Source organism: Lepidochelys kempii, chromosome 8 (genome assembly GCF_965140265.1).
Source record: "Lepidochelys kempii isolate rLepKem1 chromosome 8, rLepKem1.hap2, whole genome shotgun sequence".
NCBI classification, from domain to species: Eukaryota; Metazoa; Chordata; order Testudines; family Cheloniidae; genus Lepidochelys; species Lepidochelys kempii.
Window position 1 is genome coordinate 9,070,515 of NC_133263.1, and position 23,181 is coordinate 9,093,695.

The 23,181-nt window shown below is 42.3% G+C and overlaps 1 protein-coding gene across 1 annotated transcript in view; it reads left to right on the forward strand.

Annotated features, from left to right (window-relative positions):
- COL23A1 (collagen type XXIII alpha 1 chain) overlaps nt 1-23,181 on the forward strand; it is a 353,441-nt gene that overhangs the window by 37,619 nt on the left and 292,641 nt on the right. The gene's annotated exons all lie outside the window — the stretch shown is intronic.

Genomic DNA, 23,181 nt, shown 5'->3' on the forward strand with positions numbered 1-23,181 from the left:
CAAACTATAGGCACAGCATAATTGTAAATAGTCCCTTTGGGATTGCAATCTGTATGGTGGTTTTTGTTTTTTGTCACCAGTTTGTTTTGTTTTCAGCTATTTAATGAAGAGGCCCAGGCGTGCCCCACAGATAATGGGAGGTGGGGAATTCTCCGGTTCAGAGCATCACTTCTCCTAACTGCCATAAAATAGCATCCTTTCCCACCCTCTCAGGCTACTTCATTTCTAAAATATGCCTCAGTCAATCATTTTTAAAAAATGAATAATAATTATACTATAATAATGATCATAAAGAATTCCCAACCATCTGTATATCTGTGGGTAGGCTTTAAAAAAAACACTAGAACATGTCTACCAGCAAAGTATATACTTCTGGAAATGTTTGTTTATTTATTTATTTGCGTGTGTATTTTTCTCTTTACTGTCCTGTTTGTGCACAGTGACTACAAGTGCTCCCTAGCAGTACTGCCGGGCGGTGGAGATGGATTGCCCACATGTTGTGTAGGGAAGGATCTAGCCGGTTTGTGTGTCTTGGCTGATAAGAATGATTGAAGAGCCTGGGTGAGTTTGCTGTCCGTGGAGATGTTGAATATATTCTCCTGGATTCAGACACACACTCTCTGAATAATTGGTATGGTGACTTCTATATGCTTTGCATCCTACTCATCTTAAATTGGTTGTATAGTGTCTGTGCTGCACACAGGGACACTCTTGGGTCTCTATCCTGCAGACACTTACATACATGTTTAATCTTAGCACCTGCATAGTGCCAGATCCACTGAAGTCAGTGGAGCAAAACACACTCTTAAAGATTAGCATGTGGGCCTTGATGAGGAGATGTAATGAATGGGAGTTGAACATCCCTTTTCTTAAGACACTGAAGTCTGTCCTGTTGGTTAATGGCAGTTACTGTCAACTTGTACGAAAATGGCGATTAGATGAGTTGCCTCATCAGGTGGAACTAGGTGCTGGGTGTGCTTTTGGAAGGAGTGGTGTTGTGAATAGTGCAGAGCACCTGTACAGAAGGTGATCAGTTTTCCCCTCCTCCTGCCCCTTCTCACCCTGTTCTAAGATGTGTGGTTTGAGAAACTGCCTTTCCAGCCATCCTGATTATCACTACAAAAGGTAAAGGAGTACTTGTGGCACCTTAGAGACTAACCAATTTATTTGAGCATAAGCTTTTGCGAAGTGAGCTGTAGCTCACGAAAGCTTATGCTCAAATAAATTGGTTAGTCTCTAAGGTGCCACAAGTACTCTTTTTCTTTTTGCGAATACAGACTAACACGGCTGTTACTCTGAAACTACAAAAGGTGTTTGGTATTTTTTCTCCTGCTGATAATAGCTCACCTTAACTGATCACTCTCATTATAGTGGGTATGGCAACACCCATTTTTTCATTGTGTGTGTGTTGTGTGTGTGTGTAATCTTCCTACTGTATTTTCCAATGCATGTATCCGATGAAGTGGGTTTTAGCCCACGAAAGCTGATGCTCAAATAAATTTGTTAGTCTCTAAGGTGCCACAAGTACTCCTCGTTCTTTTAGCTTTTGAGAACTTTCAGCCCCTACATAAGCCTCAATGAGCAACTTTCTCCCTGTTCAGAGCAATATTATTATTACAGTGATAACCGGATGATTTAATCCTGTGATTTGAATATTCTCTTTCAAACACTGCTTTTTAAAAATCACTCCTTTGTTTGGCTCTTCCCCAAGGACAAATCTGGCTTGCTTGATAAAGTGTGGATTGCATTCAGCTTGAGTATTTTTAGTGCCCTTCCATGCAAACAGTTAGCTGTCTTTCTCTGGTAATAGCCCTTGCTATAACAGTCAGCAAGAGGTTCCCTTTGTCAAGACCAGCAGGACATGAACTGAAGCTAAACGCAGTTAACTCTATCTCCCGGTGGGCTGTGATTCTCAAGTTTCTAATGGGTTTGAAGTAGCCTGTTGTGTGCTCATTGCTTTGCAAATAGCATCCTTGAGGACCACAGAGCACATTTTAAGGGCAGCTTCTCTCTACCTGTGAGGGAAGTTCAAAGCTTTCCATAGCAATGCAGAAACTCTGGACAGAGGAACTCATTAGGGCTTATTAGAGTAAAATGAGTGAAGGAAAATGAAATGAAAACAAAGCTACAGAGAGAGAACCAAATTCTTTTACCTCACTGAATACGTTTTCATGGCTTTTTTTTTTTATTGGGTCTTATTCTGGGCTTTGATTTAGTGCAATTATTGTTGACAGTTTTTCCTTTTAGTGGATTTTTGGATGGACTATTTTGTGTTCTGGAAGCCACCATTTTGGGGCTCAGCAGCTCATAACTGTGTGCACTGCAAGGACACTGGCTCTTGGTTGGTTTTGTAGCTTATTTGTTTTTAGTTTCCGTTCTCCCCCCCAGAAGGATTCAGTTACATTAACCGTCTTTTAGACATATATACGATTACATTATAGGGATGATACTTTATAATATTACATGTAACTAAACAATTCCAAACTCTTCTCTTGGTTCGAGCTGTTCAACAATAAAACAAGTTGCGTGTTTCCAGCCAAAGCTGTCCAGTTCCCTGCTCTGCATTATAGCTGATTTGATGAATAAATATAGCAAAGACCAAGTATCTGTTTAGGATGTTGCACATCTTCCTGCAATATGTTACCCCCACTCCACCACCTGCCCATACGCTTTGCCATATTACAATAGTTTTACCTCATCTTCACAACATTGACGTTATCGTCTCCACAGACTGCACTGACCCGTGTATATAACACATTGAGTTTTTCAACTAAAATTCATTCAGTCAGCTTCCCCACGCTGCCATATCACACACATCATGGGCTCCCACTTGTTCTAATAATTTGCTAATTTTTATAGGGACGACAGCAGTGTCACTTTAAGGCAACACTGCTGAAACAGTAAAGCTGGTTATATATAACGTACTCTTGAAGCCAGGGCATTTAGAGTCTATTACAGCATCATAATGTAGCAATTTCATACACATGACTATTTCATTCTCTTCAAATACTGTGCTCACATCCAACAGGTCATTGGTCTCTGATGTGAGTGAGTTGCACCTATAATTAAAGGTCTGTGAGCATTTTCATTAGGGATTTACGATCTTGGCCAAAATAAGACTTAGTCTGAAAAGTAGTGGTTAAGGTCTTAAATTGGGTGCACTTAAGACAAACTGATTGAAAAATAGTTGTCTACAGTTCGAGAAACCAGCGAAATAAGATTTCTTGGGTTAGTTTTATAATTCACAAAAAAAAAATTATGAAATAACGAGGGCAGTTGAGCACGTTTGGGAATTGTCTACTGAGAAAAAAGTTAAACCTATGGAGACTTGAATTACAAGAAGAGCTGTACATCTGAATTGGGGCACAGGGGCACTCTTTTTAATACGGTATCTGGACCTGCTGAGCATTGTTTGCTGTTTGATGTGCATGGTATGGAAGGAAGTATTGTCTAGTGATTTAAAGACCGTTGGTCATTATTAAACAGTGACAAGTCTTGGCAACCCCAAAAGCTCAAAAATTATATCAGAACGCAAAAAATATGACACTTTTTTTCCCTCCAATTATTTTTGTGCCTTTATGGTTTCGTCTTTATATTTTACTTTTAACTGTCCCTGTCCACTCTGTGTATTTGGTGGGGAAGGGGGACAATTAGTGTTGCCGACTCTTCCAAATTTATTGAGGTCTCCTGGCTGTCTGATGGTCCAGAACATCCACCTTCCCCCCCAGCCCAGCAATTAATTATGCTCTGCCTACCTCCACATCAGTTCTGCCCCCAGCCCCACCTCTGCTCTTCTTGCAGCTCCTGGGGTTCTTCTCCTCCTCCCTGCAGAGCTAGATGGTGGGGGGGGGGGCAGCAGCTCCAAGAGTATGTTACACCCTCTTCTCCGTTGTGGGGCTGGCTGGTAATTAATGCATGCGCACAAGGGGGCCGAATTAAGGCTGCACAGGAAAACTTAATTCTGCCGTTTCCAAACTTTTGAATGCTTAACTTTGCAAGTGAAATAATGTTCTCTGAACAGTGTTTGCATGTGTAAACTACAGATAGATAAATAACGCACATGTGAGAGTACTTAAATACTCAGTTTAAAACTTAATTTGGTTCCTTAAAGCTGTGGCTTCCAAGTAACACATTTTACCCATGATTTTAATATATACACTGCATATAATTTTTCTTCTCTTACACATTCTTTGATGCGAGCACTCTGTATGACATGCATTCTGCTGGAAATTATGCAGTTAGTCCTCTGCAGCTTTCTCTTGTTGACACTTGGCCCATTGAGCTGTCATGTGTGAGAGAGAGAAGAACCTTGTCTCTTTAACAGCAATCACAAAGCTGATTTCTCTTTTTCTTATCTCACTCATAATACCAGGGTGTTTGCTTACAAGGGGATTCCAGAGCTGGGTTCTGGGTAACATCAGAAATTTAACACCATGAACCAAGAAACCACAAACGGTCTCTGAGACAAAACGTGAAAATATTTTTTCACAAGACCCCTTTCTGCTTCCAGACAGACTGATCTTCTGATCCTTATGTGAGAGTCCCTATTTGTGATTCTAATCTCATCGATTTCAGTGAGATTGCTTAGGCCAATGAGGGTTCCAGGATCAGGGTCAATTTATCTCTTTTTGAATCCAGTTATACAACCTCCTCTAGAAAGGTGGTGACTCAGCAGAAGGAGTTTTTGAGACTTCCTGATATACTTGGAAAAAGAAAAGGAGTACTTGTGGCACCTTAGAGACTAACCAATTTATTTGAGCATAAGCTTTCGTGAGGTACAGCTCACTTCATCGGATGCATACTGTGGAAAATATGGAAGATGTTTTTATATACACAAACCATGAAAAAATGGGTGTTTGTCACTACAAAAGGTTTTCTCTCCCCACACCCCACTCTCCTGCTGGTAATAGCTTATCTAAAGTGATCACTCTCCTTACAATGTGTATGATAATCAAGGTGGGCCATTTCCAGCACAAATCCAGGTTTCCTCCCCCCCTCCACCCCACTCTCCTGTTGGTAATATAAGCTATTACCAACGGGGGAGGGGGGGACCTGGATTTGTGCTGGAAATGGCCCACCTTGATTACCATACACCTTGTAAGGAGAGTGATCACTTTAGATAAGCTATTACCAGCAGGAGAGTGGGGTGGGGGGAGAGAAAACCTTTTGTAGTGACAAACACCCATTTTTTCATGGTTTGTGTGTATAAAAACATCTTCCGTATTTTCCACAGTATGCATCCGATGAAGTGAGCTGTACCTCACGAAAGCTTATGCTCAAATAAATTGGTTAGTCTCTAAGGTGCCACAAGTACTCCTTTTCTTTTTGCGAATACAGGCTAACACGGCTGTTACTCTGAAACCTGATATACTTGGATGTTCCTAATTCTATTTTCTTTGCCCCAAGACAGGTCTCAGATCACGATGCTGCACCTCGCTAGATTTACTGTACTGTGAGTGCATCTTTTCCAATGAGCAGTGCTGCTTGGCTGAGAGAAATCTTTTGAGATGGGAAGGAAAGAGCAGATGATTTTTGTCTGGTTGAAGGACACGCTCTATACACGTTGTCTTAGGAACCCTCACAAATTCACATGTATCGCAGATGGGAGCCTCTCCCTGGTAGAGCTCTGCTGGAGGAAGAATGGTTAGTAGGTTTGGAAAGTGCAGAATTTAACAGCCCATATTCAGAGAACACAAGACACATCCTTGGAGTCTGCAGGGCAATTTCAGTGAAGGGACCTCAACTCAGGGAGATGCTTCCCCTCTTGGTTTCCCAGAGCTCCTGTTGGGGTCTAGTTACAAAGCTTATCTATTTTCCCAGACCTGTGCTGGATGTGGGCACTGAGTGGCTGATGACAGCATCTGTTTTGTTAAGCTAGGGAGGGTTTTAATTATGTACATTGGTCGAATTTGTATTTTGCATGTTTTGGGTATTTTGCATGTGTTGCACATATGGTCAGAGCTGTGAGTGGGGCACGTGATAGATAAGTACAACACAAATTTCCTGCATGAGACCTCTAAATTAAATCTAACATGCCTCTACAAGCCCCTCTTCTCCCTCAGCTCTTGTCACCTGCACTAACCCTCCCTTCACTTAAGTCTTGATTTCTTGTATTATCTTTACAAATTAGATTACAAGCTCCTTTGGTCAGGAAACTTGTGCTAATCTGTACTGATAAAGAGCCATACACATCCCTATTATAAAGATAATGGAGAGATATGTTCCATTGTGTGTGATAGACTGGTGTGGATCATATCTTTGAAGTGTAAAAACACCACACTTGTAGGCTATTTAAATTTTTATCAATGAACTTGTTTTAGTCTAAACCTCTTAAAGGTACTGTAGCAGTAAGTTGTTGAACTTAAAGATATTTGTTTTGCAAATAAAGTAGTTTAGGTCTTATTAATTAACTTGTCACTGAGTGTGTGTGTGTGTGTGTGTGTGTGTGTGTGTGTGTAAAAAAGGAGAGGGGGAACCCAGAGGGGAAATACCAATTTTGTGGGTTTTGCTTTTAATGAGTTTGCAAAGAGCTGCTCATATCAGGTGCCTAAGAATCTTACCCTTAAACCCGTGTGGTGTGGGCAGACCACAGGGCTGGATGTGGGGGGCAGAGCTCAAAGCAGGTACAGGGCAATGTGTGTTGGGGAAGAACACAGGACTGGGTGTGAGGCATTGAGACTGTGGGTCTGAGTGCAGGATGGAGGGCAATATGCGGGGAAGAATGAGGGACTGGGCATGGGGCAGCATGAGAGAACTCAGGACTGGGTATGAGGGAGCAGCAGGGGGAGGGAGCTCAGGGATGGGTGTGGGAGAACGAGGGGAGTACATGGGGCTGGGTGTAGGCCAGGGGAGGGAGAGTTTGTCTGGGCCCTCTCCTTAGGCAAATTCTAGTTGCACTTCTGGTTAAGCTTCTGGATTTGAAGTGAGGAAGTAGTGTTGTGTTGCACCCTTGCAGAAGTAGGATTTTATGTTTTTGTCTAACATCGCTGTCTGCTGTGAACATCACACTGTGCACATTGTTTAGTATGTTGGACCGCTCTTATATTTAGGAATTGTACAGTGCAAAAGACTAACGAGCAGCCTAATGAATGAGTCCATCTGAGAGAGGGCTTTGAGCTGCAAATTGCTCAGAAAGCCCTCTGATCTAGGCCATGTATCCAGGCGGATCCCACTCAGGTTTGTTATGATGAACTGACCTGATCTTTAGATGATACCAGCCACTATCACCTGAAGTTACTTTAAATAATTAACATGAAAGGCAATTTGTACTTGACTAGTTTGACTTGTGTAAGTGTAAAAGCTGAGAGAAAACAGATGAACAGACAGAGCCGCTTAAAAAAACAGCCCTAGAATGGAAGGGCTGCCAATACCTTGAGGGGGAGCCAGGAATGTTGTGGGCCATGAAATGTTTTTGTTTTGCTTTACCAGCTTTATGCAGCCAAACCGTAATCAGAGATGTCATGTTTATAGGAAAAGAAAGGTCCCTGTTTAGAGTACCTATGTGATTAATGCAGGGAATGAAGATCAAGGAATCCTTTACTCTCTTAACAAGAGGACTTCTGCAACCCCTTCCCCCCCGCACCCCGGCAAAAAAAAAAAATATCTAGGTTTACTTTTTCCAAATCTTCCCTTTGCTTTTGCTGTTGTTCCTCTCTTGTTGTAGCAGCACAGCCTGACTAGCTAGATTGAACCGTATAAAAGACAAAAACCAGAACATGTTTGCCTAACATCGGTGCTGGGTTGGAGAGCTGTGTCCAAATCTTGTACTTTCAGTTCATTCTGTAAAATATATTTGGGGGATGAATGCTCAGTGAGATGACTCAATCTAATTATGCATACTTAGAGCATCTCAGTCATACCACTGCTTCCTAAAAGATTAAAATGGGTAACATTAATGTCTGGTCTTTTTTTTTTTCTTGAGAATTCTCAGCTACAAATAACCAGTTTTAACAGGTCAATAACACTCTGGGGTGGTTTGTTCATGGGGATTTGTGGTTCGAGAAGACCTTGTAGCTCAACTCACCTTCCCTAGAGAACCATTACATTTTTTGCTGGTCTGTATTGCACAGAAAAATACTTCGGATAATTACCCTAGTAACTAAAAATAAAGGAAAAAAAGAGAGTCAATATTTTTATCTCAAGTGTTTGAAATAATTAAAATAGTATCTTCTTCACCTTCTGTCATTTGTAAGCTAGAGAATGCTGATATAATTCATAATCAGAAAGCTGGAGCCAAACTAGCAAACTAAGAAAAGAAACACTTTGAGAAGCATTTTCGATGATATAGTGGGTAGAGGCAGCAAAAATGTCACAAGTTAGTGTACCATAGTGTTTGTCCAGTTGTAAAAAGGACTGGCCCTGCAGGCAATGCCACTGAGCTGTGATTAGACCAAGAACTCCCATTGTGAACAAGGCATGTCCGTTAAAGAGTGCAGTTTCACAAAGTCTAGCAATCAGGATGGTGAGTCAGCTAATGATAACACAGTGAGTCATTTAAACTGCATCCACACTGCAAAATGTTAGTATGAACCAGAGTCTCAGTGGGACTTGGGCTTGCCCCCCTCGCTCCAGCTACCCATAGGGTGTGGGTCCTGAGGGCTTACTGACTCAAGTCAAACAGATTTCTGTGTGGACGGAATGGGGGTTTGGGCTTGAATCAGAGTCTGAGCCCGGGCTTACGCTGCAGACATATACCCTTATTGATCCAGTCGTCTTGTAATGCCTTCGGGGGCATCCTGCTGCTAGTGCACTGTTGTGGAGTGAGATAAAACTGAGGTTTGGTCCTGGCACCTTGGGATCGTAAAAGACCCCCTGGCATCCTTTGCAAGAGTGAGGGTGTAGATTCCAGTCGGGGAATTTCCTGTATTTAGTATTCTGCACTCAGTATTGTTAATTTCCAGTCCTGTTGCGCACATATTAGGGGATACATTGTAAGCTCCTTGGGACAGGGACTAGGTTGTCTTTATATGTTTGTTTAGCATCTAGCACAATGGGGTCCTGGCCCCTAGACACTACTGTAAGAAGCATTTAAATGATCACCATCTGCCAGTTTTCCACCTGGGGAGTTTGCCTTTCACTAGCGAATGAAGTGATTTGCTTGTGTGTTTGCATATTCACCAGGGCTGACCTTCATATTTTTAACTTTCCTCTTACCTCTCCAAAACATGCACACTTTGTGTGCATATTTGTCCATCGTGCAGCTGCTAGGGTGTCATGGAGGTTAAGTCCATTAATGGCTGTTAGCCAGGATGGGTAAGGAATGGTGTCCCTAGCCTCTGTTTGTCAGAGGGTGGAGATGGATGGCAGGAGAGAGATCACTAGATCATTACCTGTTAGGTTCCCTCCCTCTGGGGCACCTGGCATTGGCCACTGTCGGTAGACAGGATACTGGGCTGGATGGACCTTTGGTCTGACCCAGTATGGCCTTTCTTATGTTCGTATGCTAGAACCCTTTTCTTCTGCTCTGCTCACCTTCCCTCCTTGAATCCCTGGGTTGCCTTCCTGTCTCTTATCACTTTGGGTGAAGAAGAGGGGCTTGAATCTGCAGACCTGGATCCACACATCATCAAAGGGTGTAGACAGACACCCTGGGAGTTGCTGGATTCTTGTTTGAATTCTTCATCAAGCTTGTATTCTGATTTGAACGTCTTTAGGACTGCATACAGTGTGCAGATCCTTCAACTCTAAATTCAGGCACCATTGACCTTAGTAGAATTCTGTCAAGTATCCATTAAAATAGCTGTAATATGTGGCTCTGGCATGCTTGGGCAGGACCCCAGAGTCAGGCATGTCCCCTTGTTATGGGCATAATTGGGATGGGGGTGGTTTTCAAACTTCACTCCTTAGTTGTGTATATTAATAAAGTCTGTCTCTGTTTTGTGGCATCGATGCAGTGAGAGATACTAGTGGAAATCTGTTTTCTTTTGTGTTGAGGGGATCTTATTTGTTTCTCCTGCATGTTAATATTCAGGGTTTGCATTTGTTATCCAGATAGAAACATAATTCTCTGGATCCATACATCTGTATGATCGTACTATACAGAAGTATTTTGTTCCGTAACATCTGACCATTTTAAATTAGATTTTTCAGCTGTATCATACTGAACCTTGATCACTAATATAATAGACCAAACGCATTATATTAGCCATAGTATGTGTGCCAATGTAATTGTCATGGTGGGGGATACTCACAATAGCAGTGTTATGATGATTTAAGTTCTCTTTAAATGGGGGAATTGGTATGCTCTGAAAAGGGGAAAAAAGAAAAAAACTCTTCTTCCCCTCCCCCCCATCCCCAAGTTTATAAGTGGCTGGGTCCTGTGATGTTTTTTTGGAAGCCAGCAAATGAAATCTTGGTTCACGTTGAATTGGGAGATCTTGGCATAACTCACTGAAGAATACGACCTTTTTAAAAATCTGTATTGCTTTGTAGGTTCATCTCTAATATACTGTCTGAGCTGTGACTCTGACATTTTAATGGTAAAGCACAGATGTGAAAACTTTCCACCGGGCCCTGGCAGAAATCCCAAAACACTGTTTCAAATGGGGAAGACTTGGGTTTTTGTGTGTGTGCCACTAATAAACTCTTTTTCCCTCCCATCCCCACGAGTCTGTTTCAAAGAGCCTGGGTTTATAGGAGGCTATAAACAGAGTGTTGTGTCTTTATTGTGGCAAGGACTAATACTGTAGGAGCATCTGTTTAGATGTATGTTTGAGTTTGATGAAAACTTATCCAACATTGTGAAAGCTAAATAAATATTATAATACTATTGCTCCTTTAAAAAACACTGGAACCCAGTAACCAATAACTGAAAGGGACATAGATATTATAGTTTTAGAACTGCTGGTTTGAATATTATTCATTTGTACCTTATGTTGTAGAAAAGTCGCTTTTCCATCCGCCTATTCAGCAAGCAGTATTGTATTTTTTTTCCAGTTGGGGAGCCATTCTCCTGCCAGAAAAGATAGGAAATATGTGTAAAATTTATGGAATATGCATATTATGTAGCGGTTTCAAGATTTTCAGAGTCTGTTATGGCTACACTTAACATGGTACAGCTGCGCCACTACAGAGATTCAGTGTAGATGCTACCTACACCAACGGGAAGGTTTCTCCCAAGTCCCATCACTGTAGGTAATCCACCTACCCAGGAGACTGTAGCTAGGTCAATGAAAGACTTCTTCAGTCGACCTAACACTGTCTACACTGGGGGTTAGGTCACTATAGCAGTGTCTGGTAGGTGTGTGGGTGTATTTTTCATGCCCCTGAGAGACATAGCTGTGCCGATGTAAGTTCCCAGTGTAGACCAGCCCTGTGTCTGCTCTTAATGACTAGATGCCTGAGCTGAGTCAGCCTAGCCCTCTAGCCACCTTGTGTTTATTTGGGGTGTGATGGGAATGAAGCAGTTCCCTTGATGCTGCCCCACTGGCTCCTTGTAGGGAGGGAGGCAGAGCTGAAGAAGAGCTCTGCTCCCTGATTGCTGACAGTTGGCGGAAAGGCTAAATAGAACACCTTCCTGCCACTGTTCCCTCTAAGCTGTGTGCGTGTGCGCACGCACACAGATCCTAAACCCCACGCACATGGCGAAACACCACACGCACAATTTGTACAGAAACACAACAATTTGCACAGAAGAAATTTTTTGCGTTCATGGCCTGTCAAAAATTAGAGGGAACATTGCTTCTTGCCTGTGTTAAAGGTTTTGAGTTCAGCAGATGGCTGCTGCTCCATGGTTGGATGGCTATGCTTTTGTGTAATTAGTGTAGTTCATGCTTAACCTACCTGTGTGAGTTCACAGTAGAGCAGGGTGAAATTATTCCACTAAAATTTTCTTCAGCGAAAAATGCAGACTCAGCAATGCTGGAATGTTTTGGGAATTTGTGTTGATTTTGCAGAACAAAATCCCCTCCTGAAAAGTCAAAACATTTTGGTTTGACATCTTCAAAATGAAACGTTTTGATATTTTTCTGTTCTAAAACTTTTTGTTTAGCCATTTCTTGCAATTTTATTTTTAATTAAAAAATGTGCAGTTGAAATAAAGCCATTTGATTTCAGCTGAAACAATGTTTTGTTTGTGCCAAAAATTAATTTTTTTTTGGAGCTTTCAAAATTGTCAGTGAACCAAAAAAATCCATTATTTGCCCAGTTCTCACCATTTTAGGTGCACTCTCTGTAGCTGGTAGCCCTTAAAACAGGTCAGAATCAGTCAGACTAGGTGAGAAAGAGTTTCCAATTTTAGGACCTGCTCTACCTCCCAGTCAATGGAAAACCGCCTATTGCCTTGAGTGGGAGCTGGAACAGGCCTTTATATAACTGGGAGGAAAGGGGATCACTTGTGACATGAACTAGAAATAAGCTGAGCATTAAGGACTGGTCTGAAGTCTGGGGTAGGGCAGCCTCATCTCTCAGTATGACATATGGCCAGGCCACTTTTATATGGCCGAGCAAAGCAAGGCCTATACTCAATTTGGTGTCCTTCTGTCAGTAACATGATAATTTTGAATACTGCTTCTGATCAATTCCAAAATTTCAGGGAATGTTCTAGGCATCACTGGGCAGAATCCTATTGATTTTGGTGGAAAATTGGAAAAATGGAAGAGGAAGGTGAGGGAAGAAACAAGGCATCTGGTTAGTAGACTCATCAGTGGATAATTAATGTCTATAGATCGAAGAACCAGTTGATAGCAACCTTTAACTCCTGTTAGTACAACACCTCATCTCAGATCTGCCTTTTGCTACAGTACAGTTTAAATTGTTGAAACCCTAAATACCTGAACTGCCAGCTTAAAAAAAAGAAACAATAATTGTAAGGGGAAAGAGGAGGGCACACGCAGACCCTGGCCTTATGGGGATGGAGAATAGGGGACCCTAGTATGAGGGAGGGAGGAATCGGGGGGGCAACGAAGTGTGCTACTCCCTAGTGATAGTACTTGTAATTATTTGTTTGTATCACTGTAGCACAGGGAGTCATGGACCAGGAGCCCACTGAGCTAGGCCCTCTACATGCTTTATCATCTACCTGGCTTATTGAATGCCCCAGCCACTATGGCTTTGACATGCTTGGACAGGACCCGAGAGTTGGCCATATCCCCTTGTTAGGGGGATAATGGGAATGAGGGGATCTTATCAAGCTTCATTCCTATGTTAATTTGTGGATTTGTGCTGGAAATGGCCCACCTTGATTATCATACACATTGTAAGGAGAGTGATCACTTTACATAAGCTATTACCAGCAGGAGAGTGGGGTGGGGGAAGAAAAAACCTTTTGTAGTGATAAACACCCATTTTTTCATGGTCTGTGTGTATAAAAACAAACATCTTCTGTATTTTCCACAGTATGCATCCGATGAAGTGAGCTGTAGCTCACGAAAGCTTACACTCAAATAAATTGGTTAGTCTCCAAAGTGCCACAAGTACTCCTTTTCTTTGTTAATAAAGAAGTTTAGTCTGAATATTTCTGCTTTTGTGCCTGCTAAAATCTGCTTTTCTTCTTCATTGGTGCCACTAGATCTTGATCAAGACAAATGTATATGCTTAAAAATGACCCCCATTGTTTGTGGATTGTTGGGCATTCAATAAGTTCTATCTCCAGTGCATTGATTTCAAGTCTGCAGTTGACCTGAGGAGTCTGCAGAGCTCTGCTAACATCTTGCATTTCCATTAGCATGGCATTGCTGCTGTCGTATGAAAGATGTTTCTTGCCTACAAGAAAATTTATGGCTTTCTGCAAATGATGGTGTGTTTTAGAGCTGTCCGCACAAAATGACTGGAAAGATTCAGTCCTCCTGAGGAGTGATTTGCAGATAACTTTCACTGTAAGCAGGCCTGTAGTATGACACACACAGGAGAGGGGTTGGCTTTTCTTTGGGGTGGATGGAAGTGTTCCTAGCGGGAAAATAAGATTTAAGATTAAATAGATTGTGACATGACACTTTCAAAGCTTATTAAACAAGAAAATGCAACAATCATGATTAAAATTCAATAAGTGGTGTTTTTCTAATATTGAGAACTGTTCCACAGCAAAGCCTAATTAATACAATCTGTGTTAAAGGAATTAATCTGTTTAAAAGCAGAAACTTTCCATGCGCCAAACCAAGACACACAAACACAAGAGTAATAACAGACACTATCTAAACCTAAGAGGAAGAGGCAAACTTGCTTTTTCTTTCTGGACAGATCCTACACTTTTATGTGGAGTGCCTAGAAACCATGATCAGAGGCACTAGAGAAGGGGCTATAAACAGAAGTACATTAAAGCCCTTTTCCTTTTTGCTGTGAAATATGTATGTTTTAATACATGTGTATGAGAGAGAATAGGTTTCTAGTGTACTAATTTTTTCACAGAGGCAGCATGTTGCTCTGTGGCCATGGGTTCAGGTTTGTATAATTTTTTTGGTAGTGACCAAAACGGGTCCAAGCAGAGCTGTCCCATCCATAGGATGGCCCTGCACTTTAGTGGGCCCCGTGCTCCAGGGGAACACAGAGTCCAGGGCAGTCTGGGGGATTAGTGGGGGGCCTGGTGCTAGCAGCAGCGAGCGACGTTCCTGGATTTTGGTGGAGCGCAGGCACCACGGGCCCATATAACTCCCTGCCTATGTCTGTGGCACCACTGGTTCCATTCCCTACAATCGGCTAGTCAGAATTCCACAACATCAAAAAAAAAAAAAATTTGTTGGGCCTGGCAGTTTAATGAACTGAGTTGACCATGAGCAGGGGCCCATTGTGGTAGCAGCCCTCCATGCAGGTAAGTGACCATCCCTGTCCCAGAGAGTTTACAATTTCAAATCACAAGAGAACCAAAGGGCTGGAGGATGTTACTAGTAGTATCCACATTTTACAGATGGGGCACAGAGAGAGTAAATGACTTGTCCAGAGTCACACAGGAAATATAAGGCGAAGCTGGGAGTTGAACACCACTCTTCTGAGTGTGTGTTTGATGCTCTTTCTTTATTGACCGAAGCAGTTCCTTAGTTCTGGTTGGAATGTCTCACTGACATTCTCAGAGCGTTTTAGAGCTTATGTGGTGATGAAGATTTTAGAAATAAATAGTGAAACCCTTAGTGCAAAATTCACTTTGAATCTCCAGTTCAGTATTAACTTACTCATTTCTTCATTAGTTGGTGTGCTGATAAGCATCCTACAGGGGAGTGCTTCAGTTCTTCTTGTCTCCCATGTTTCTGTTGGGGGTGCATTGTGGACTGAAATATGTGATGTGGAAAAGGGGAGCACCCTTGCACGATATGTTCTAAAACAGGGAGACTTAGAGGGAATTGTTTGATTGTAAATTAAAGCTGACCTTAGCTGGAATAACATGCATTCTTTATCCTCTTCTGATGTGTAGTCAAGAGGGAACTGTTTGGCAGCTTATCTCTCAGTCAAATCAGATCTCCAAATGCAAAATCCTTCACTCAGGGGCATCATGGGGGTTTGTGATCCTTCCTGTAGGACTCCAAAAGCCAATTGGCGGATTACACTGAGAGTACATCTACACTTATGGAAGCGTGTAGAGAACAGACACTACACACCCAGCTAGCACCGATATAAGTAGGAGTGTAGATGGGGAGGAACAGCTTTGGTGGGTAGAGTAGAGTGCCCTGCACACTCAGGGTATACATCCTTCATGGCTCTCCCTGCCCCCAGGTAGGGCCTCCCTTGTCTACGCTGCTGTGTTTAGTAGTATAGTGTCTCGCTGCCTCCCTCCTGCTGGAGCCTTTTGCTGCAGCATGTAGCTACATATGGAGTGCCTGTTCTCTACACGCTGCCGTAGGTGCAGGCATAGCTTGAGACATAAATACAGTATTTTAATCTGTGACAGATGCTGTGCTTTTCATGTTTGTAAAAGGAAAACAAGGCCAGTTTTCCTTGAGAACCAGTGCTTCGGAAACTCCAAAGATGTGACTCCTGGGGTGAATAATTTCAAGTATAAAAAAATAAAAATTCTGAAACATAATTTGTGGCTGAGCAAAATGAGGCATGCTTTCTGTTGCCTGGATTTGCAGCACTGTAGCAGCTGAGCTTTCAGGGCCCCCTTTGAAGTAAGTGGGAGCTACAGGCACAAGTCCAAAGGCAGAATTTGCACTAGCAAACACGAGTGGAAAATGTGTTGGGGGATGTAGCGTTGGACAGCACGTAAGGTGCCTGTCAATGGAACTGGCATTTGCAACTCATCTTGCAACCAGGGTGTGAACCAGCTGTCAGGCCACTGATGCTGTGGGCCAGATTCTTAGCTACTCTGTTCCTGCACTTGAGAAAAGGACAGTGGTGGGGCAGCAGGGAGTTAGCTTTAAGTCACCTTTGAACATCCTGTATTTTGGGGTTGTGCGAGGCCTTGCCTGGCCTCTGGTGTGGCTGCTCTAATTTACACTCTGCTACCCATAGCCTTCTATGGGTCCCGGGCAGCAGAGAATAGCTGTAGCCCAGTGTGCGCTCTGGCCATGCTCGTGACCTGCCGCAGATCTGCACCTCCTACACAGGGTGGTTTGGAGTAGGGCTGATGTACAGCCTTTGTACCAGCTGGGAAGGCTCCCTGAACCAGGGGGTTGTTTTCACCCAGGCCTCTTTTTACATGCTGGCATGGTGGCAAGGGCCTTTAGTATAACAGGGACTCGGGTCCTGTGTGCGAGGGCATCAACTAGGTCCGCTTTGGAGGGGAGACCAGAGAGAAGGAGCTTGGTTGCGAACCAGCAAATCCCAGCTGGACACCACATGGTGCGTGTCCAGTATTCAGAAATTGCCTTTAATGTGCTATGCGAGGCCAGGGAAATAACTGAGTGGCAGCTGGACTTTTCCACGGCCTTACGCAATGAGGTTCATGTAGCAGTGCAGACAATAAACTTTAAATGACTTACCTCAGAGGCACTTTGGTCTTGTGCATGCGTGATCTGGGTTTTTTTGGTGGGTTTTTTAAAAAAATATTTATAAATTGACAAACCATTCCCAGTGAAGTGAAGAGTCCCTGTTTTAAAGCATGAGCACATGGGAACAGAACCCAGGTTCAACTTTCAGCCTTAACTCTGGCTTTTGAGAGCTCAGATTCTCAAATGTAGATGTTGCACTAATGTCAGCTGTTTGCATGCAGTGAGGTTGGGTGCAGGTTATAGCCACAAAGTTTGAACCTGAGTCCAACATGTGTTGCGGGGATGTGATCGCATTGGGATACCTCTGCTTCAGGAGCTTGTGGAAGGAGTAGGAGAAAGTGGGGCCAAGTGCCTAGGGAAGCGGCAGGCCCTCTTGTCACCTGTGCTCGGAGAATGAGCTTCGAGAGCCCTGGCTTTCCTGTGCTGGCACTGTGCATGATGACAGGTGACACAAACTACCTCTCGTGTCTGTCATCACACTGTTGTGAGTTCATGTCTGCCCACCTTGGACTTGCGGAGTTTGAGTTAGTGTCAGCAGGCTGGTTCGGATGACACTAGATTTGGATCAATGGTAGGGTTACCACCTTTGACATGCAAAAAAAACCTGGCACTCACCCACCCCCACAAGGCAAACTCATTGCAATCCCAACCACAAAGCAACTCCGCAACCCTCCCCCTAGCCCTCTTCAACAGCCACTCATAGTATCTAGAGAGAGAACACACAGATAAGATGGGTAACACCGCAGTTTCCTCACTCTCAGGTGACTCAAACCCTCTCTCAGACACATGCGTGCTGTTTGCATGGTAGTGGGCAGACAACTGCTGTATGTTTGAACAGTTTTGATCTGTTATCACTTAAACTGTGAAAGTAGGAACACTGCAGCATCTTTAGCTGGGCACAGAAACTTTTAACGTTGGATATCCCAGTGTATTGTGGTGGTAATGCAAATCTTTAGACCCATTTAAAAAACCCCTGGCAGATTAAATTATTTTTCTGGCAACTGGCAAATCCATAAAAAAAAACAGCCAGGCCGGTCAAATACCGGCCAGGTAACCCTACTCCCTGCCCAAACTGATTGAAAAGCCCTTGTTCTGAACCTGTCACTTCTATCCTGCCCAGTCAGCTATTACACGGTTCACAATTTTCTGTAGTTAGAGAGCAAGCGATCTGCTTTGTTCTGCATTTAGTTTCCTTGATGAAGCCACAGAAGACACTTGTTCCCTATGATTTGTCTTGCTCTTAGAGCTAAGCACTACAAACCATTACACAAATATGTGGGCTAAGAGTATTTTCAGCATACCTTACCTCTCAGATTTTATACTGCTTCAACCAGATGGCCTCGTGTACAGTGTTACAGAAAAATGATTTTACATTAATAATTTCACTTCAACATAAAGTGTCAAGTTGCACACGTGTATAATTTTAAAGAAATATCCTGGGGGGGGGCAAGATTACATTATCTTGGGGGAAAGCAAGTTGCTGTATATGCCATTTAATTTCTCGAGAGCTGGCACAGTGCCTGGGATATTTGCATTGCTGAAATTAATTTCATACTTGCTACATATACCAAATAGTATCTACATTGAAGTGCACCTTTTCAGCTCTGCCCAGATGTGGTTTTCCCAGTAGGTGTATTAGAAATAGACCAGAATGCCAAAGAAAACACAAAGTATTCCACTGGATGGGAAAAGAGAATTAAATTCTGTTTCCTAAAGTGGTGGTTACGTTTCACACAGGCAATTTTTATACCTAATAAAACTCCATTCTGGAATTTGCAAACGAAATAGATTTTATATTGGCACTGACGTGGCTTCAGTCGCTGCATTTTGGTTTCATTCAAACGCTTTCTGTGATTCCAACATTTGACTTCAGAGAAGACACTTTGATGGAATGCACCAGCAGCATTTTTTCCCCTCAAAGTCTCTACTTTTATTATTAGGACTGAAAATTCAATGGAAATGGGTGGAGCAAAGCCTTCTTGCTAATACACAAGTGTCTCTTTTGTTGAAATATGATTGATGGTGATTTTGTTTGTCTTCCGTTAGGGAAGTGGTGCCTTGAGTTAGGCTGCTGAAGAGGGCAAGTCAAAATAGCAAAGCTCGATGGTTTTTATACAGTAAGGTCTGGCAATCAGCCCTTAGCACATCACTTCAGCGTTGCAAGGTTTGAAAGATATCAGGCTACGATTCCCCCAGACATGAGCCTTCTACAATAGCTGACTAACCAGACAGAATCTGTCGGGGGGGTGGGGGGAAGCAACGAACCTTAAACACTTCTGATAACGGAGACTGTATCAAATCCATGGCCTTTTAGTATTTTACAGTCATTACTGGTGCCACATACTTTTATAATTGAGAACTTTCAAGGTAGCCCTAGGGCTAGAATCCACAGGTTCCTCTTGGGCAGACAGCTCCCCTCTCCATTGCTTTGATTAAAGGAGAATCTCTGTTAGCTGTACAGGGTATATGGAAAACAGTTGAACTGCTCTGGGGAGAAGGGCAGTAATGCATGAACACACCAACCAGTTTATTGCAAAAAATACATTCTTATAATCCACTAAGGAAAACTGCTGCAGATCTGTTTCTTCCTACTTGCAAAAGTAGCAGTGACTGTTTTAAAACTTCAAAACACAATGGCTTTTTTTTTTTTTTTTTTACTTTAAAGAACAAGTGTCTTATAACTGTTGTAACTTTTTCCTGATTATATTTCTGGCATTTTGAGTTTGTGGTACCATCCTTCCCCTCATTCTAATACTAGGTAGGCTACATACACTTGCCAGATGAGGAAGTATTTGTTAGATTGTAAACTCTTTGGGTCATGGAGTATCTTTTAATTCTGTCCGTGCCTAACACAGTGGGGTCGTGGTCCGTGGCTGGGGCTCTGTGGTGCTAGTATAGTACAAATAATCAGTATTATTATTTAATATTCATGGTATTTTTACTGAGATTTTTTTCCACCTTCTTTAAAAATAACCTAGAAGGCAGGGAAGAATCAGGGCCTACTTCCCTGTAACAGACAGATGGAGCCCAAAGAGCATTAACGATCTAGAGGATGGCATGGACTGCACCCTCAGCAAGTTTGCAGCTAACGCTAAACTGGGAGGAGTGGTAGATATGTTGGAAAATAGGGATAGGATACAGAGAGACCTAGACAAATTAGAGGTTTGGACCAAAAGAAATCTGATGAGGTTCAACAAGGACAAGTGCAGAGTCCTGCACTTAGGATGGAAGAATCCCATGCACTGGTACAGACTAGGGACCGAGTGGCTAGGCAGCAGTTCTGTGGAAAAGGGTCTAGGGGTTACAGTGGACGAGAAGCTGGATATGAGTCAATAGCGCAGCCTTCTTGGCAAGAAGGCTAACAGCATTTTTGGCTGTATAAGTAGGAGCATTGACAGCAGATCGAGGGACGTGATCATTCCCCTCTATTTGGCATTGGTGAGGTCTCATCTGGAGTACTGTGTCCAGTTTTCGGCCCCACACTACAAGAAGGATGTGGAAAAATTGGAGAGTCCAGCGAAGGGCAACAAAAATGATTAGGGGGCTGGAGCACATGACTTATGAGGAGAGGCTGAGGGAACTGGGATTTAGTCTGCAGAAGAGAAGAATGAGGGGGGATTTGATAGCTGCTTTCAACTACCTGAAAGGGGGTTCCAAAGAGGATGGATCTAGACTGTTCTCAGCGGTACCAGATTGCAGAATGAGGAGTAATGGTCTCAAGTGGCAGTGGGGGAGGTTTAGGTTGGATATTAGGAAAAACTTTTTCACTAGGAGGGTGAATGCGTTACTGGAATGCGTTACCTAGGGAGGTGGTGGAATCTTCTTCCTTAGAGATTTTTAAGGTCAGGCTTGACAAAGCCCTGGCTGGGATGATTTAGTTGGGGATTGGTCCCGCTTTGAGCAGGGGGTTGTACTAGATGACCTCCTGAGGTCCCTTTCAACCCTGATATTCTATGAAAGTTTAGATCTGAAGCACTGCTGAATTGAGGAGGGGGAATCAAAATAAGAATTTGCCCATACTTTCCTGGGATAAATTGCAATTGTCAGATTCAACTCATAGGTAGTTCTGGAAGGGTTAGTTTTTTATTGGTAAATGTTGATTTCATTGTACATGAACAAACTGACCAAAAAGTCATTCCATCAATGATGACTGAAATGTACAGATCAGTAGCATTTTTCTTGCCTTGCCTGAGAACTTATTAGAAATTGATTTAATGATATTTACTCAGTATATTGTGGCATGTGATATTGACAGTTTGTTTTTAATGGTTCTAAAGCTTTAACTTTTTGAATCTCAAAATCTACTGTCGTTAAACAGTTTTCTAACCCCCCACCTCCATAATTTCCTGCAACTGTGAACATTTAAATAGACAAAAATCTGAAAAAATGCTTGAAAATAACACCCATGTTGTCCGTTGATATTATATAAAAAACAAACCATCGAATTCTTCCAAGCCGATTCATGGGGTTCAGAGCAGTGAGCTTGCATCCAGAACCTGTTCTGAGTTCAGGCCTCTTTCTCTACAGCGTAACTATTGTTTGGACAAGAGATCATTGTTTTTACTAAATCATAAGGAACAAACTACACAGCAATTCAAGAAAGTCCTAGTTTTAAAGAGGAAAATATGTAGCTTTACATGCGAAAGTGTCTTTTTGTTTGTTAATTTAGGATGCATGACTCAAACCTGATGATTTGCAAGTCTAAACATTCCCTGAATGGGTATATCAATGACCTGTTTGTTTAGTGAACTAATTTAGATTTGTTTATGGTGTCCACAATGTTTATGGCTGTTCCTAGAACCCTTCTCACAGGCTTATTCATGTGGTTTCACATACCTAAACTTTTTTAAAAAACAAAATAGTTAAATGTTTATTGAGCAGTTAACCATAAATTAATTGTACCAGATAGAGTTCACTGTTGATGCCTGTATTATTTACCATAAGTGTTTCTGCAGTAAATTACCTTCTCTGTTACTGCAGCTACTTAGTAGAGACACTGAGGTCATTGGCTTTTGAACACAGAGTGTGGCTGGTTTACTTGCAGTCCAAGATTTTATATATTTATTTAATGCAGGAACCTTTTGAGATAGTCTTTTTGTTGTTGTTGATGGAAGAATTTTTGTTACCAAATTCTATTATTGCTAAAGTCACATTTTGTTCATTTAACCATGGGACAAATTCTGGGACAAGATGCTCTTTGTAAAGCACCATATACCCCGATGGTATTATGTACAAATAGTATTTCCAAAAAGGTTGGGGGAGGGGCTGTTATACCTTCTGTGGCAGCCCTCCATGCACACACATTATTATAATTAATTTTTCATATTGCAGTAGCACTTAGAGGTCCCCAAGTGAGATTGGAGCTGCATTGTGCTAAGTGCTGTGCAAACACATAGAAAGTCAGATCCTTATCTGTAATGTTTAGATTGCAAACACACAAGACAAAGGGAAGAGAGGGGAAATATTATTCTATCCTATTTGCCAGTGTCAGAGATTAAGTGACTTAGCCAACATCACATAGGAAGTTGTCTGATTGTACATCCCCTGTGTTCCAGTGCAATGCCTTCACCACAATCCCTCCCATCCTATCGCTTGGCAGTGAAGAGGCACAGCTGGGGATGTTGCCAACTATCCAGCATTGTATGGGTTTAATTCCAGCTTAAGTGGGGGCAGCCCTATCTTGCAGATACGTTTCACCATCCCATAAATGACTGGCTGGTAAGATGCTATTTCACCATGTTTCCTAATATGGTGACACACATACGCTACACAAGGATGTTGTCTCACTGTCATCTCATAAATGAGTTGATCTTGTGGGTCTCTTTTTATCATACTGATGTGAAACACCTAGATAATGACTCCTTCCCAGTTAACTGTTAATTGAACTAGATAGCACCTATTACAAATCTAAGTGTGTGTCTAGATTTGGGCCTTGATCCTACAGACACTGAAGTATGTGCTTAAATTCACTCACACCAGCCTCATTGTAATCGATGGGACTACTGGTTTGAGTAAAATTAAGCATATGCTTAAGTGTCTGCAGGAACTTGGCTATAGACAGTGGGCTTGATTCAGCACACCCTCCACTTGCAGAGTGGACTGTGGGTTTGTAAATGTGAACACAAAGGGTTTACTGGATGGGATTTTACATGCACTTTGCAATATTTGTTGGAGCAGTGAGGCTAAACAAAAAGCTTTAGTCCTGAATTCTCTGGAGAATCGTTCCTGAAACACTTCGTGCATAGATTTCCGAGTAGCAGCCGTGTTAGTCTGTATCCGCAAAAAGAAAAGGAGTACTTGTGGCACCTTTGAGACTAACAAATTT